Source organism: Artemia sp. Qi Xiang Cuo, chromosome 11 (assembly GCF_049724085.1).
Source record: "Artemia sp. Qi Xiang Cuo chromosome 11, ASM4972408v1, whole genome shotgun sequence".
Lineage (NCBI taxonomy): Eukaryota > Metazoa > Arthropoda > Branchiopoda > Anostraca > Artemiidae > Artemia > Artemia sp. Qi Xiang Cuo.
The window spans coordinates 45,614,087-45,631,708 of NC_142804.1; the positions used below are offsets into that span (position 1 = coordinate 45,614,087).

Genomic DNA, 17,622 nt, shown 5'->3' on the forward strand with positions numbered 1-17,622 from the left:
CTGCTTTGGAAAAAGGAGAAGTCATTTTTCGAGTTGATTGAGAATTGAAAGTTTGGTCAACGCGCTTCTTGAATTCAGAGCTCAACCACCTTAGAGATGTTTTATTAGGAAATGGGTATCCAATTAGTTTAATAAATTATGTAATTGCAAAACGCATTAAAAGATTATCATATAGTTACACAGAAAACGCAAATCAAAGGGAAAATTCAGCTTATCTTGGTTTCCCATACGTTAAAGGGGTTCAGACCCCATTTCAAAAAATCTAAGAAAAAATAACATTTACACTTATTAAAGACCCAGAAAAACTATCAGGTCCCAAATTTATCAAGGTAAAGACCCTATCCCGATAGGTGAAAACTCCGGTGTCGACAGAATTCCTTGTTCGTGTGGTCTTTGGTATATCGGAAGAACTGATCAGCGACTAACAGATAGATTAACTCAGCACTCTAGTTCAATTAATAATACACTTAAAAAGCGGAAAAAAAACCTAAGATTTTGACTCTGCCCTTGCAGAGCACATTTTTGAAAAACCAGACCTTACTATTTTGTTTAATCAAGCTAGCCTTATTTTGCATGACAAAGGTATTGTCCAGCGCTACAGAGAAGCTGTTGAAATTTATAAATACTAACATTTAGGTCTAGCTTTAAACAGAGATTCCGGTGATTTAAGAATAAACGAGTCATATTTTGGTTTTCTCAAAAGAGAAGCCCATACTTTAGTAATCCCTGAAATAAACCTTGAACCACTTTCCCAGTCTTCTAATCAAACAAGTGAACAACCCCTTAGGTCTCAAAGTGTGTCTGCAAAAAATGTATTCATTGAAATTCGAACTCAGATGACATAGTTCTATAACTTAATTAACTACTGGTTTGTTTCGCTTGTGAATGAATGAATTGTTTTCATTTCTTTGTCAGTTGTTCGCCAGTCTCCGTCAATGGCAGTTCATAGTTTTTTTTTTGTATTTTTTGGGAATCGCGGATATTGGCGAATGACTCACTTTTATGGTTGTTAGGTATTTGGTTTTAATTCTTTTAATTTTTGGCTTTTTTTGAATTTTATTCATCTTTTAAGTTTTTGGGGGTTTTTTTCTTTGGTTTATTGGTTCTTTCACATTGACTTTCCGTGTTTGTTTTTTGTTGTTTTTTTCTTCGGCACTTTCAGACATTATTTCGTTTCGCGCTGAAGAAGAGAGGCGTTTGTCCTCTCGAAATATTAGCTTTGTTTTTTCAGTATTTTAATTCGGCCTATAAAAACCCCATTTTTTCTCGTTTTTCTTTCTTTATGTGATGTCAGGCCAATGTGGTTTAAGAAATTAACTTTAGCTTTTTTTTCTAACTTCGCTTTATTTTTGCTACATAAGCAAATATTGCAACATAAGCTTTTTCAAGAAAACTTAGTATATGTAATCTGTGAGAATTTTTCAACCTTCGTTGGCAAGATCAAGCTCTCATATAAAATTTCCTAAAATCCTTGCTTTACCCCAAATTCCTCTGATTCTCTAGATCCAAAATACGTGTACCTAAAGGAAGTGATTTTTCCCTAATATAGGATAAGATAAGATTTATTTCTGAAAAATGCCAATCAGAAGCCCACATGGCCCGAATTTGCACTTTTTATGCAGAATTTGAGTTAATAAACACAAAAAAGAAGCAAAGGCAGTCTCCCTAGAAGTGGAAGCCCTGATAGAAATTTAGTTTTTCATTGCTCTCAATTGCGTATCTCTAAAGAATGTTTCCAGATTCTTTCGAGATGCAATGTATTTGTTACTGCAAAAGAACGAAATCTGACGAGTGTCAACATTCACCGGTGAATGTCAACAAGCACCCAGTCGTATGGTTGGTGTCCGAAATATTTGTTAAATATCCTTATTTCTTACTTTCACCGGTGAATGTCGACAATCACCATGCACTAATGGTGAATGTTTAGCGTTTCTGAGATTTATATTTTTAAAATTCTAATCTAATTACTAACCCCTTTTTGAGATTTATAACCTAACCTGTGACCATCAAACTTTACATAAGACTGACAAATTTGACTGGCATAAGCTGACTGAATAAAAGCCAGGGTTATTTCCACGGTCAGTTCCTAAAGTGCTAAAATTGCCCATAAAATTGCCCAAAATTGCGTGCTACACAACGATTATCGGTGCTACAATCCAAAATTTTTTTTGTAAGTATAGCAGTTGGTGTCGCGACACGTGCATGGTCCGTTTAAGTGTACTGTGACTAGTTTTAAGGTCATTTTTTTATCTTTTTATGTCTATTTATTTAAAACTTAGCACCAATCTTTCAAAAAGAACACAGCGAAAGGTGGTCGTAGTCATATGAACTGTGCGGAAATCTATTGAGACAAATACAAGAAAAAGGTGATCCGTGCTTTTTATTAATTCCTCTGCCTTTTTCAAAATCTTCATTATTTTGCCCAAGACAAAAAGAAGAAATTGATGCAGGAGTGCTACTATTTTGTCATTCAATGTAGCACGTGTAACACATGATGGAAGTGCTAAAATAGCACTTTGATACAGATGGTAACCCTGATTCAAGCAGAGAAAAGGATTTGGTGGGAAACAGCCAGTTGGCTCCAAATAGATTCCTTTCTTTTGAACAATCACCAAATCACATCTGTGATTGTCGACTTACACCGGTGAGGGTCCAAATGTACAAGAATGTAATGAAATATTTGTTGTTTCATCGAAATGTTTGATGTTTGTTGACATTCACCGGTGAATGTAGACATTCTCCAATTTTGGTCTCTTACAGTAACATATTGATCGTCCATTGAAAGATAAAGACAACTATCAAATCATATCTCCGCAACGTCTATTTGCGTGTGGGTATTTATTTATCTAATTTTTCTAAGGAAAATGCATCATGTGGGAGAAATATATATCCTTGTTTATGCATGCATATACATAAGAAATCTAAACCACCTTGTGGAAATTTTATTCACATTAGCAGTCTATTTCATTATAAAGTATTTGACGCAAAAAAGTTTACCCATCATTTAAAAGGAAAAAGATTGAATCTCAATTCCTTGCAACGATCTGGATTAGTGAGATAAGTTACACCTGCTGAGCACAGCAAATGTAGGGTAAGTGAGGGCATGTAATGTAATATGTAACTGAACATTTCAATCATTTCAAAAATAGAAAGAAAAATGTCAAATTATGTGAAGAGAGCAAAAAGGAACAACAACAGTGAAAGGTGGACACCTGCTGGGATATATAGATAAGGTGAGTTACTATTGGAGTGACAGCCCACAAGCAATTCAGCTAGAACTTTTGTGGATAGATATTCGTTACAGTTTTTTACAGATTGCATCCGCAGAAATTAGGGTTTGCCAGATAAATTAAATAAGGGATCCCAGAACGCCATATTTATTTTGGCTTGCACTTGAAACTGTTCAATAACGCTTTCTTTATATTTAAATAACGAAAAGTAATAGTTTTATTCAGATACGGAACTTCAAAATATTTTTTACACTGCTCTGCTATAGATCCTTGTAATGTTTCAGCCTTTTTTACCATTTCAAGCCCCCGCCAAATAAAAAGGTAGTCTGTGAAAACTTTTAAAAATACTTGTAGTTGAAATGCAGCGTTCAATAACGCTATCGTTGTATCCTATATAACGAAAAAGCAATAGTTTTAGTCATATAGAGAACTTCAAAAATATTTTTCTCTGTTCGACTTAAAGTGATATTCTGATATTTGAGAGGTAGGTCAATAAGTCTTTTCATCGTTTCGGCTCTGCTTCTATTTTGTCTGTTGGTTGGATTGCAACTTAACCAATAAGGGGTAAAATTCTACTTTAGTTACTTTTGGCTATCCTGGAAAGGGGTCGGGTTAGGAAAATGAAACTTTTAGGGATGGATCTACATGCTGAGGTATGTCCCGGGAAGGTACTTTGAAGTACCTACCTCCACTCTGTCCCCTCTATATAATGGTAAATTAATGCACATTACGAGTTGTTTTAGCTCATATATCATCCTATACCCAATTACTAGGGTAAGACACCCAGTAGTCGGCCACCTGCCTATTCTTGGACATAATCTTTTATACTATTTTAACCATTATTTGCAATGAGCTGTTTGTATGTCCGAGTTTAGGCAGAATTGTCACTTGTTAGTAAATTCAAAAATAGGGGGTGCTGTACAAGTGAAACTATTTGAATTAGTAACCTACTTGTTCAGAAATTCTTCAGAAATTTTTTGATACAAAAATTAAGTTTCTAGGTGGTATAATACAGTAATTAGAGTAGTTTAAATGTCAAAAAGTTTTCAAAGTGATTAAAGTGTCCGACTACTGGGTGTCTTACCCTATCATAATTATAAATCACTGCTTACTTTTGGCTATCTTGGAAAGGGGTTGGGTTAGGAAAATGAAACTTTCAGGGATGGATCTACATGCTAAGGTATGTCCCTGGAAGGTACTTTGAAGTACCTACCTCCACTCATCCCCCCTCTATATAATGGTAAATTACTGCACATTACTAGTTGTTTTAGCTCATATTTCATCCTATATTACTATCATAATTATAAATAACTGCTTACCTTACACAACTTCAGCTTTTAACCTTGTTCAATAAAATATATTCAAAAATCCTTTTTCATTACAAGCCATTTAATTTTCTACCCATGCTGCCCATTTTCTACAGTAGCATGCAGGTGCCATGGGGTAGAGGGCAACTCTGTGTTGATAAGCCATTTAAACTTTATTAATTAGGGAAAGGATTTGAGAAGAGATAGACCAGTAAAAAAATCCAAATTGTTTTTAGAGGACAAGTTATGTTATGAGATGATGTTTTTATTTTTATAGGTCCATGTGCTCATGAAGAGAAGAGATTTTTAAAATCCCCCTTCCCCCCAAACTCAAAATTTGCTAAAATTCTACTTTAGAAGCTTTTTAAATATTTCTAAAGCACTAATTGATATAGGGCTACAAACATCAGAATTGACTTTAGAAGACAAGTTATGTCATAAGAAGATGTTTTTGAAATCCCCCTCCTGTTAAAGGGGTTATGATCAGGGTTGCCAACTGCCAACATAAAAAAAGAGTGCAAATGAAGGCCAAACAGCGTGTGCAAGTAAAAAAAATTGCGTGCACACAGCCCCTTCACTGTTCTGACCATTCTTTCGCCATTTACACATAATTATCAGTTATCCATCGATCGATGAACTTATTATCTTTAAATGTTTCAATTGTATTTAAAATCAAGTTGGGAAATCAACCTCTAAATAATAAGTTAGATAATGATTATCATTCCTTTTTTTAGCTTAAAAGGTAACGCTCTGCTTGAAATTTGCAGGTGTTTATTTTGATTGCTAAGATCTTTAACTGAACTATAGTTGACTGCATACAATGTTTAGTTAAAGTTTTGTCTCCATTTTATTCAAATGATTTGAAAGAAATATAAGAGGTCCAAGTAACTAGTCATGAACTATAGCTGACTTCACTGCAGTCAAGTCAAGTACTGAACCCTAGCACAGGGAAAAAAGTTGCAGCAGAAACAAAACCAATTTATCATCCTCCTAAACAGCTCAGAAAATTGAGTATTTATTGCATTTTTATTTGCATTTGATTATGTTGTGCCTCAGCATCACCCAGCAAATTCGGAAACCATTGAAGAAGAGGCACAAGAGTGTCCACATCTCCAAATAAGGCAACATCTGTAGATGTGGACACTCTTGTGCCTTTTCTTTAACAGTTTCCAGATTTGCTGGGTGATGCTGAGGCACAACGTGATAAAATGCAATAAACACACAATTTTGTGTGCTGTTTTGAAGTATGATAAATTCATTTTGTTTCCACATCCATATTAAGCATTTGAGATTTTCCAATGTTAGGTCATTGTATTTGATCCATTTGTGAGCACAATTCCCAAAAAATTCAGACAGCTCATCTGGATGCAGTGAACCTGCTGAGCATTCAATGGGCCAGTGTTTTGCAGGCTTCTCATTAGGCACACTGCATTTGGTCCCAACTTTATACAATCGATTGCAAGAAATTAGCTGGGCTCAACCGAACTTTAAATGGATCTTGTTCATGCCCTATTTCTTCCTTTTTGACAAAGTACTTGAGGAGCAACAGATGCGGCTGTTGCAAACTTTCCTAAACCCTGTGAATCTGTGTTCCCTCAGCTTGAAACTCTTTGTTAAATGCATTGATCTTTTGTAAGACAAATGAAAGAAAATACTAAGTAACTTTCACATATGAATCACGCATAAAAGCAAGAATCTTATTATCCTTTTCTTTGGCTCCTCCTATCTCCAGTGGAGTCACCTTCTCCATGTTTGGTCAAGAATAAAAGGAGTGGGTCCCACTGCTCAAGGATCTGTTCAACAGAAGCTTCAAGGGTGAGCCATCTTGTACTTGAAGTCTACAAAAGCTTATGGTTTTCCACATGACAGAAATTTTGGTAGATCTTTAGTTCATCCTGTCTTTTTTGGCTATTTGCCACATCTGCAACTATGCCGTAAATAAAAATTTCAATTCCATATGGCAACTTCTTTGCTGCATATGCAGAACAGAGAGCAAGGGAATGGCTAGTGCAGCCTAGCACAAGGAAATCTGGCACATATTCTTTTAACAGCTCACCAAGGCCTTTTTGATGTCTAGTGTTAACACTGGCATTGTCAAAGGCAATCGCCATCTAATTTGTAAAGGTATTCCTAGGCTTTCCAAATGTCCAAATATTAGACTTTTTTTGCCCTTTTGAACTGTCATCACTTACTGGCAAAAGCCCCAGAAAGTCTTCTCGCACTACATCTTTCGAGTCTTTGTACTTTGCTATAAGGACCAAGACCTTCTGCCATGATTTATCGGTAAATTCGTCAACTATAAAAGAGATATGAGCTTTCTTCAGTTCACAAGAAAGCACATTTCTTTCTACAGGGGCAATGATGTGTCTTACTATCCCACTAGTTTTAGTTCTGCCCTGATTGAACCTTTTACAAAGTTCTAAGTCTCCAAAAGCATTTTTCAGGACTGGGATTAAAGTGTCCGTTTTTGTAATGGGAATGTCTTCCAAGAAGACCCACGATGTAAGCTTTAAGCTGGCTTAAATTATAGACTCAGCATGTAATTTCTTGGGAAGGTCTTCATACTGCAGCTTTGATGTCTGACTGTTCTGAGAAAGTTTGATGTCTGACTTCCTGCTCTTGTGGAAGTTTGTTCTAAGATGGCGCCTCCCGTATGCCACACATCCAATTATGTCTTTAATACACACTTTACTGTAAGCTAAGTCTTGGTATCATTTAAAAAACGATCAGAAATTAAATAAAAAAAACAACAACAAAATTTCTTAACTGAAAGTAAGGAGCAAAATTGAAACTTCAACCAAACAATATTACAACGTATATGAAGGGGGTTTCCTGCTCCTCAATACCTCATTCTTTACGCTAAAGTTTGAATTTTGTCCCAATTCTTTAAAAAAGACTCCTGAAACACAGGGGTTGTTTAAGTAGAACAATAAGAAGATGTTTTAAAAGCATGGAAAAACTTTAGCCTGAAGAGCGAGGTGTTTGGGAGGTGGCGGTCCTCTTCAAATACGTGGTAATTTCTGTTCGTTTAAAGTTTTGATGTTGCTCCTTACTCTCAGTTGAAAAAACTTCCTGTTTTTTTTAATAGTGTAAAAAACCAAGACTGAAATAAATATGCAAAGAAGGAAAAAGCCTTGGACAGAAATACTAGGCACCTTTTTTCTCCTTGGATCTAGTACAAGATTACTTGCTTACCGCAGAGGCTGTTGGGATTATTTAAAGGGGTGAATGGCACATACTACAATTAACATTGCTTAAATTTAAGGATATTAGCACTTACTGCTTCTTTGAAACTTTATTCATAAGCAATATTTGGCAAAAACAAAGATGTTTTGAACTGAGTTCTACTTCAAATTCAGCAAGTGAAATGGATGTGTATGATCTTAATACCTGGCCATAGTTTGTCCCCACCCCCCACTGAAATTTTGAGTCTTCAAAAATATTATCAAATCTAAGATAACCCCGGATAATTCAAGCATCCACAGAAAAGTATTATTTTTTTTAGTATACCTGTCTTTTTGGTACTATATTGCTCATTTTTTCGTAAATATTGAGCAGTTCATATTATTAACCTATGAATAAAGTTAGAGGTAAGTTTGGACTTTACCCCCACCCCAACTCGGAAATATATACCCTGAATTGGTATATTAGGGTGGGGAGAAGTTAATTTGCGCCAAAAACGATTATTTTGTTTGAAAAGACCATAAGGCATCAAGTGGTATGTTCACTTTATTGATAGGTCAAAAATATGAACTGCTCAATATTTGCCCATTTTTCATTGTCATTTTCAACTGGCTCGAATATTTTTGGCCCTGGATTCATTTCTGAGAGTGTCATTAACCTAACTCAACTGCTTTTTCAGGTAGCAAGAAGTGTCTAAAGTCTAAGCTACAATTTTAGGCTATCCCATATTTTCCTAATTTACCCTTTTATATCATTTTGATAGTGTAGGTGCCATAAAAAATGGCTATCACAAATAGATATGGGTCACTCACGCTTTAAAATGGTGCACAGGCCTAAAGTTTTTGCAGAATTTTATCAGTTTGAGATTAGACTCTAGTATGTTTATTTTGGTTTTTGCTTCTAAATTGCACTTCATGTTTTATACTCCTTTTCCATTTCCAGGAAGAACAGTTGTGCCCAATAGATTTCAACTTCCTTCTATAAAACTTGATTTGAATTTACCATGTTTTCACTGGTTATCTATGCTTTGATCTACTTCTTGTTAAATTGCCAAAAAAACGAGAAAGACGCCTGGGGGACAGTCCAGGTATAGATAACAGAGATCATAGTGGCTAGCTATTCTATCTTTTGCACTTAATTAGTTTGATTTTAATTTTTGTATTTCACTTAATACTTTTCTATTATCATTTCATAAAAGTGTGCAAAAAAGAGTGCAAAGAGCAAATAATGGGCAAAAAGAGTGCAAATCCGGTCTGTGGTGCGGTAGAGTGCAATGAAAAAAAGAGTGCATTTCACACAAAAAGTATGCAAGTTGGCAACCCTGGTTATGGTAAGCAAAGTTGTGACATCACAAACAGGTTCAATAAGCGATGTTGGTAAATATCTACCAAATCATATTATTGACTTGTGCATAAAGTGAATATACCACTCGATGCCTTTTTTTATGCTGATTACAAATATAGTAATCATTTCTATCGGAAATGAATTTCAGCCCCCCCTATATATGCCAATTCAGGGTGTATATTTCTACATTAGGGGGGTGGGGGTAAAGTTTAAACTTACCTCCTATTTACATCATAAAAAAAATTTGCCCCCCCCCCCTAATGTAGAAATGATTCCAAGATCCCTTTATTCATCCACACTTTGCAGCTCTTGAATTTTAAAGCTGAATTGACCATAGTATGCTTGAAATCTGGATTAGACTTGCCAAAATTAATAACACTACATATATCAGTAATGAAGTCAATGTGCCATGTTGTTGCCCAGTTTTGAATATGGGCAATATCTGCTTGTAGTGACTCATGATTGACTGCACTGAAAAACTTTGAGTTGTCAGCATAGGAAGTTATATGATTTGTAGATAGTTTAAAGATATCATTTATATAGATATTGAATGGGGTAGGTCCTACAACACTACCTGCAGGACACCACTGGTGACTCCACATCTCTCAGAGAGTATTGATTCTCCTTCATTAGTTAGAAGCCTCACTCTCTGTGTTCTATCTAAAAGAAAAGCTGAGATCCTGCCCACAAGGTCTGCAAATAGTTCCACATGTGATAAGTTTTGTTCAAGTGTGGATGTGGAACTTTGTCAAATGCTTTTGCAAGGTCAAGCAACAAGACATCCACAGGTAAGCCCTGATCAACCAGGTCTCTTATTACATAATAAATCTTCAGGAAATTTGTTTCTACTGACTTTCCTGGTTGAAAGCCATGTTGGCTGGCCAATAGTATTCCATTAAGATTTGAGATGCTTCATGACAGAGTCATTTACCACTCTTTCCAGGATTTTAGCAACAGCAGAGGTTATGCTTATGGGACAATAGTTTTCTACCATCCATATTTGGGACCATCAAGGAGGATGGAGTGCATTGTCAGGAAAAAGACCATGATAATTGGAAAGAGCACAATATAAGGAATACAACGCTAATACTTTAATTCTATTAGAATTTTTCCAGTAAAATCCTAGTCTAGTAGTTTCTTGCTATCTTGCAAAGTAATTGACCTGGGTGAAGGAAGATTTCAGGAATGAATCCAGGGCGAAAAATATACCATGGGAGGGTATTGTCACACTATAATGTCTACTCTTTTCTCATTTTAAGGGCTTAGAGGATTATATATGTGACAGTTCTTTATCTACCTGAATTCTAACAAAAATGTGTACCTTAATTTTGAGTTTTCAATCTCTTTTTCATTGGCTTTAGTTTTTGAAAAATGCAGTTCAAATTATTTCAATATAATCTTAAGCCATGTCAAGGGTCTTTTTATAGGAAAGCCCCCCCCCCCCCCTATATATGCCAATTCAGGGTATATATTTCTACATTAGGGGGGTAGGGGTAAAGTTTAAACTTACCTACTATTTACATCAGAAACGAAATTTGCCCCACCCCCCTAATGTAGAAATATATACCCTGAATTGGCATATATAGGGGGGGGAACTGAAATTCATTTCCAATAGAAATGATTATTATATTTGTAATCAGCATGAAAAAAGGCATTGAGTGATATATTCACTTTATGCATAAGTCAATAATATGATTTGGTAGATATTTACTGCAATGTCAGCTATATAGTAATTAAGTTAAATGGATCGTTAAATGAAAATAGGATTTTGGTATATATTTTAATGAACAAGGTTAAAAGCTGAAGTTGTGTAAGGTAAGCAGTGATTTATAATTATGATAGTAATATAGGATGAAATGTGAGCTAAAACAACTAGTAATGTGCAGTAATTTACCATTATATAGAGGGGGAACAGTGGAGGTAGGTACTTCAAAGTACCTTCCCAGGACATACCTTAGCATGTAGATCCATCCCTGAAAGTTTCATTTTCCTAACCCAACCCCTTTCCAAGATAGCCAAAAGTAACTAAAGTAGAATTTTACCATAACCTAGGCCTATAGCCTATTCTCAGGGTGTAATTTGCTATGGGGAAGTACCCCCCCCCCAAGATGAAATTTAGCATCTTAAAAATCTTGTCAAAACTAAGATAGGCCCGCATAGCCTAATTAAAACATCCAAAGAAACTGACGAGTTTTCTTTAATATACCTTTGCCTTTATAGTACTGTATGGCTCATTTTTCACTTTCATTTTTACTTGACTTAAGAAAATCAGCCCCAACTTTACCTTCCCCTCCCCAGGGCTTTTTTACCAAATCATATTATTGACTTTAAAATAAAGTGAATATACCACTGGATGCCTTTTTTTATCCTCTTTCCAAATATAATAATCCTTTTTGTCAGAAATGAATTTTACCCCCACCCTTATATATACCAATTCAGGGTATATAGTTGCGCATTAGGGCAGTGGGGGCAAATTTTATTTCTGATGTAAATAGGAGGTAAGTTTAAACTTTACCCCCCCCCCCCCCTAATGTGCAAATATATACCCTGAATTGGTATATATAAGGGTGGGGCAAAATTCATTTCCAACAAAAATTCATTTCCAACAAAGATTATTATATTTGGAAAGAGCATAAAAAAGGCATCAAGTGGTATATTCACTTTAGTTGTAAGTCAATAATATGATTTGGTAAAAATCTACCCATTTTTCACTTTCATTTTTACTTGACTTAAGAAAATCAGCCCCAACTTTACCTTCCCCTCCCCAGGACTTTGGTGAAATTACACCCCTGATTATTCCTGAAAGTGCTTTGCTTTACATCCCATGGCCAAATGGGTAAATTTTTACCAAATCATATTATTGCTTTACAAATAAAGTGAATATACAACCCAATGCTTGTTTTTAGGTTCTTTCCAAACATAATGATCATTTTTGTCGGAAATGAACTTTACCACCATCCCTATATATACCAGTTTCGGGTATATAGTTGCATATTAGGGGGGGGGCAAATTTCTTTTCTGTTGTTAATGGGAGGTAAGTTTAATTTTTACCCCCAACCCCCTAATGTGCAAATATATACCCTGAATTGGTCTATAGGGGTGGGGGTAAAATTCGTTTCTGACAAAAATGATTATTATATTCGGAAAGAGCATAGAAAAAGGCATCAAGTGGTATATTCACTTTATTTGTAATTCAATAATATGATTTGGTAAAAATTTACTGCCAAATGTATAGGCTAGGCTAGTCCAAATTATATATTTTCCATAAATTTTCCTGTTGTCTGAAAACATTTGTGTTGCTTGTTTGCCATTAAGTTAACTTGAAGAAAAGAGTCACATGATAGACATTCACCATAAAGGCTAGCTAATATGGAGGTGAAGGTCATTTGTGATGCAAGTGAATGCTATATCTAGATTCAGGATGCAATTCTGGGCATATATTTACATATTAGGGGGTGGGGCTATATTCTCTGTAAAGGGATACCACCATATGGCTAATTTGACAGTATATATATATATATATATATATATATATATATATATATATATATATATATATATATATATATATATATATATATATATATATATATATATATATATATATATATTTATATATATATATATATATATATATATATATATATATATATATATATATATATATATATATATATATATATATATATATATATATATATATATATATATATATATATATATATATATATATATATATATATATATATATATATATATATATATATATATATATATATATATATATATATATATATATATATATATATATATATATATATGTATATATATATATATATATATGTATATATATATATATATATATATACAAATCTTTAAATTAGCCAAACGGCCAACCAGTATTTTAAGCCTAGGAGTCTAGCTGGACATAAGGAAACATTAAGAAAACAGTTCTTGCTTCATAATATGCAGAATAATCCTAGTTAACACATTTTCAGGGGGAGAGCCTTTATCTTCACTTCTATCCTTGTTTTGCCAGTTTTTCTAAGAAATTCATGAATTTCTTAGGACCTATATATTTGAAGAAACCTCCACCCCCCTAATGTGCAAAAATATACCTAGAATTGCATCCTAAATGTAAATATAACATTCATTTGCATCACAAATGAACTTTACTCCCACATTAGCAATGTGGTGGATGTCCCTCTGTAAATATATGGGCTAGGTTCTAAAAAATTCATGAATTTCGTAGAAAAATAAGGAAATAAGTGATGGTTAAGGTTCCCCCCTTGCAAAGTGTGTTAACTATGATTATTTTGCATATTATTGAGTATGAATTGTTTTTTTAACATGTTTCCTTATGTCCAGCAGGACTAATAGGCTTGTAATACTGGTTGGCTAATTTAAAGAGTTGTCTATATATACACTGTCAAATTAGCCATCTGGTGGTATCCCATCATATGAACTATAAGAACTTCACAGAAAATATATAATTTGGGCAGTAAATACATAGTTTTCAACTTAATTTAGCTAGGATAAAAGTGAATACATATCTTGATGCCTCTTTTTCACCTTAATCCATTTGAGAGCTTCAAGGTCCTCTGGACCTGTAGTGCTCTTGAGTTGATGACTCCAAATTGAACCTCCACTGCTTTTTCTCCCACTCCTTGTCAAGTTGTTGTTTAAAATATAGGCTTTTCATGCACTATATTGCTCACCTCTGGACATTTTTGATGAGCCTAACATCTTGCTGGTAAGAATGACCAGCCAGGCACATGCCAAAATCAAGATGGGGTCTAACAAGAGCCTTAAAAGGTTTTATGAATATTGTTGCCTCTTGGCTACTGATGGTCCTTTTTATTAGGCTAAGGGCAGAGTTTTCTCAGGAGACAACATGCTGGACGTGACTGTGGAACCTCAACCCCTCATCAACAATCACACCAACTTTTTCTTCTTCTCTTTTCACTAGATGCTCATTTGTATTAGTGATTGGATTTAAAATTGAATATATAGCCATTACAAGGTACAAAATGCGGCATTCGCTTGTATTGAATTGGAGAAGCATATCTTGTGTCCAATCCTGTAGCCTGTCTAGATCTTGTTGGATTTTATGTGGGTCAGCAATTCCAAAAAAGTTTGGCATTGTCAGCTAACAAATGCATATTATTTTCCACATGATTGGAAATATTGTTTATATACATCAGGAAAAGTGTTAGACCCAATAGTTCCCTGTAGTACCACACTTATTGCTATTGTCTTGTCGCAGTAGATTGACTGGCACCTGTATCAGATTAACGAACTTTATGCTCGCGGTTAGTGGTAAAATTCTGCAGCCAGCCCATCATGGATGTATTGGTATAAACATCAGATAATTTCAATAGCAGTCGCCTATGGGGCACATTGTCAAAGGCCTTAGCAAAGTCTAGCAGCAGTAGGGCAACTGGATACCCTTTGTCAATCAGGTTTGTAATTATCTCATATGATTCCAACAAGCTTGTTTTGATTAATTTTCCTGACTGGAATCCATGCTGCTTGGGTTACAAGATTTTGTTTGTGGTTAAATGTTCAAGAAATGAATCATTAACTGTGCATTCAAGCATCTTAACTATAACTGAGGTTAGGCTGATAGGTCAATAATTCTCATGCTTGGTGCAGTCACTTTTTTTTTAATACTGGAGTTATATTGGCTACTTTCCAGTCTGCTGGGAGCTCTCTAGTGGTAAGTGATGTCAAGAAGATTCTTGTCAGGGGATCTGCTATCATTTCTGCAAGTTCTTTTAGTACCCTCGGATGTATATTATCAGGTCCTGGTGACTTATTGGGATTCAACTTTTTTAAACGTTTAAGGACTTCTGTAGATGAAACCATGGTGCTCAGTTGGGGCTTTTATTTTATAGTTTAGTGGGGAAGGTAAAGATCAGGCTCAGTAGTGAAAACTGAGATAAATTGTTGGTTCAGTAAATTAGCAAGTTTATTAGTCTATGTAACTTCTCCATCTTGCTCGGCTATCAGTTTTTTAATGCATGTTCTATTGTGGTCTTGGCTAGAGTTGTACTGCCAAAACTTTTTTGGGTTAGTCTTGGCTTCATCAGCAAGTTTAGATTCGATATTCATATGCAAGACCTGCTTCAAGTTTTTAAGTTTTTTTCCAGCTATTGCAATACTTCTCTCTATAATTATAAGTATCTATAAGTATTCTGTTTTGTTTGCAACAATACTAGGCATGACTTTTACAAGCGATTGCTTGTTTAAACTGCACGTAGACAGTATCATGTGCAAAGGACACTACTCAATCCAAAGTCTAATGATTATGCAAAGGCTGGGTTTCTCAGATTGTCAGCTCTTACTGGCTTACACAGCATACATCAGGCCAATCCTTGAATATTGTTGTCCTGTCTGGGGTCCCCAAGCACAAAACACTGCCTACATGTCAGAGGAACTAGAAGATGTTCAAATACGTGCTACTAAAATAATTCTTGGACCCAGGTATGAGAGTTATGAGCATGCCCTTGTGATTATGAGCTTGTCCACTTTGTTGGCCCAAAGATACAATTTGATAATGAGATTTGGGAAATCACTCATGTCAAATGAGGAACACTGCTCAATTCTTCCTCCAACCGCACTGACCCCCAAACTCACCAGACATCAGAACAGACTACAACCTGTCAAGTGCCGAACAAACAGATTTGCAAATTTCTTGGTACCATATTTAGTTAGCGTATTAAATAAGTGATATTTTTTTTCTTAAATGACTGTAAAAATAGCATAATTTAGTATTCAGTTTTGTTTGCTACAAAAGCTATTTGATTAAACAAATACAAAAAAATCTTCAGGTGATTGTTACTGTTTATATTTCATCCAATATCTGCTTTTACATTTCATTTTCCTCGATCTCTTTCTTCATTACTGGGAGTGTTTTTTGTTTAAACAAAGTGTTTTGTGCTTGGGGACCCCAGACAGGACAACGCTGTAGCAAAAAACGGCAAAACTATATAGGGATCATTTTCACTAAAATTGGTATTTATTAAGAATCCGGCAGTCACGCGATAAGCGAAGTTTCGTTAATGCTAATGAAATAAAACAAAATAGGATGAAAATATAATAGTTCAGAAACAAGTTTGGGCTATATATTTACGCAAAAGGGGAGGGGATAAAGCATAGCATATATTAAATACGTAACCTAGCCTAACCTAGGTACCTTCTTTTGCCCCTTCAACCCCAAAAACTGAAGTTTAAATCTTTGTCACAGAGTGAGCAACACCTCACAGACAGAGAAAACCTGTTTTGAATGTAACATCTTGGTCTTTTTCGATGCAGTCTTTCTCGCTTGATTCCTAGATTCTTAATGAGTACCCTAGAATTAAATTCCCAATTTTCCTTAATTCCTTAACATATAGCCTATAGCCTTGTTCTATGTTCTATAGCCCTGTTTATTGCCAGACACTAGGCAGGACGGCCAGTGGTCAGACTATGATTGAGTTTGCCTATTACTGAAGGCCCCTCATGGCTTAGTAAGTAGCCCCTTCAATGTACCTAGTACTCAACGACACTACTACCACTAGCTCCAGGACACAACAACAAGGTTGCTACCACTACTAATAGCTCTAGGTCTGCCTGTACTTGTCCAATTTACACTCCCGTTGGATCTTAGTCACTCTTTCTTTTCTCTTCTCTAATCATCATCATCTAGCCTTTGTAATTTTTGATTCCATAGCCACTGATTTTTCGTCTCTTTTGTATCTAATTATTCTAATCTTTTTAGGTCAGAATTATTATGTATTTAACGGTAACACATTAGTTGAGGGACCAAGTCCATTGTCAAGGCTTGGACTGCCGGAAGATCTCATAAAAATAGGGATAAGTTTTCTTGAAGTGTATTGGTTTGCTTTATTTACTATTAATTTTTGAAGTGCTGCAATTGCTGTTCTAGAGGCCAGATAAGACATCATCCCATGCAATGCTGCCAAGATCCATTTGAATCTTCTCATAATAAATGAAGGTCTTCTTGATGTTGTGATTTGTTGTTCTGAGTAAAGCTGTTCTAATATGTATGGCCACATGGCCACTATTTCCAATTGGGAGCATGTATGAGGTGGAGAGCAGAGCTTCTGGCCTTTGGAGAAATATCCAATCAAGAAGGCTTGGCTGCTGACCATAGCTAAAACGTGTTGGCTGGATGACGATTTAGTGGAGAAGAACATCATGAATAATGTCAATGATTGAGCTTGTAGGACCAGAAGAGAAAGAGGGAAACTGGTCTTTCCAGGCTATGTTTTGCAGGTTGAATTCAACTGTGATTATTAGGTTCCCATGGTGGGTGTCTGTAATCTCGCTGATGAGCTCTGCCAGTTTCATTTCTGTTTCCTCTGGTGATGGCGCAGATGGACTTCTGTATACATAGCCAATTCTGACAGGAAGATGGCTTTATTTTCAGTAACTAAAATATTAAAGAAAATGGTTTCAGCATAAGGGCATCCAGTAGAGGAGCTAATTGGGGTGATGGTGTAAGTGGTTTTGACCAGTGCCAGTGTTCCCCAGCATCAATAATTGTGTGACAA

The 17,622-nt window shown here is 35.3% G+C and overlaps 1 protein-coding gene across 1 annotated transcript in view; it reads left to right on the plus strand.

The window, feature by feature from the left end:
• The first annotated feature begins 3,631 nt into the window (after positions 1 to 3,631).
• The window catches only part of LOC148947026 (uncharacterized), a 48,435-nt gene continuing 34,444 nt past the window's right edge, over positions 3,632 to 17,622 (plus strand). The window contains exon 1 of the mRNA XM_089096823.1: positions 3,632 to 3,714. The gene's annotated coding sequence lies outside the window, so the exon portion shown is untranslated. The remainder of the gene's footprint in view (positions 3,715 to 17,622) is intronic.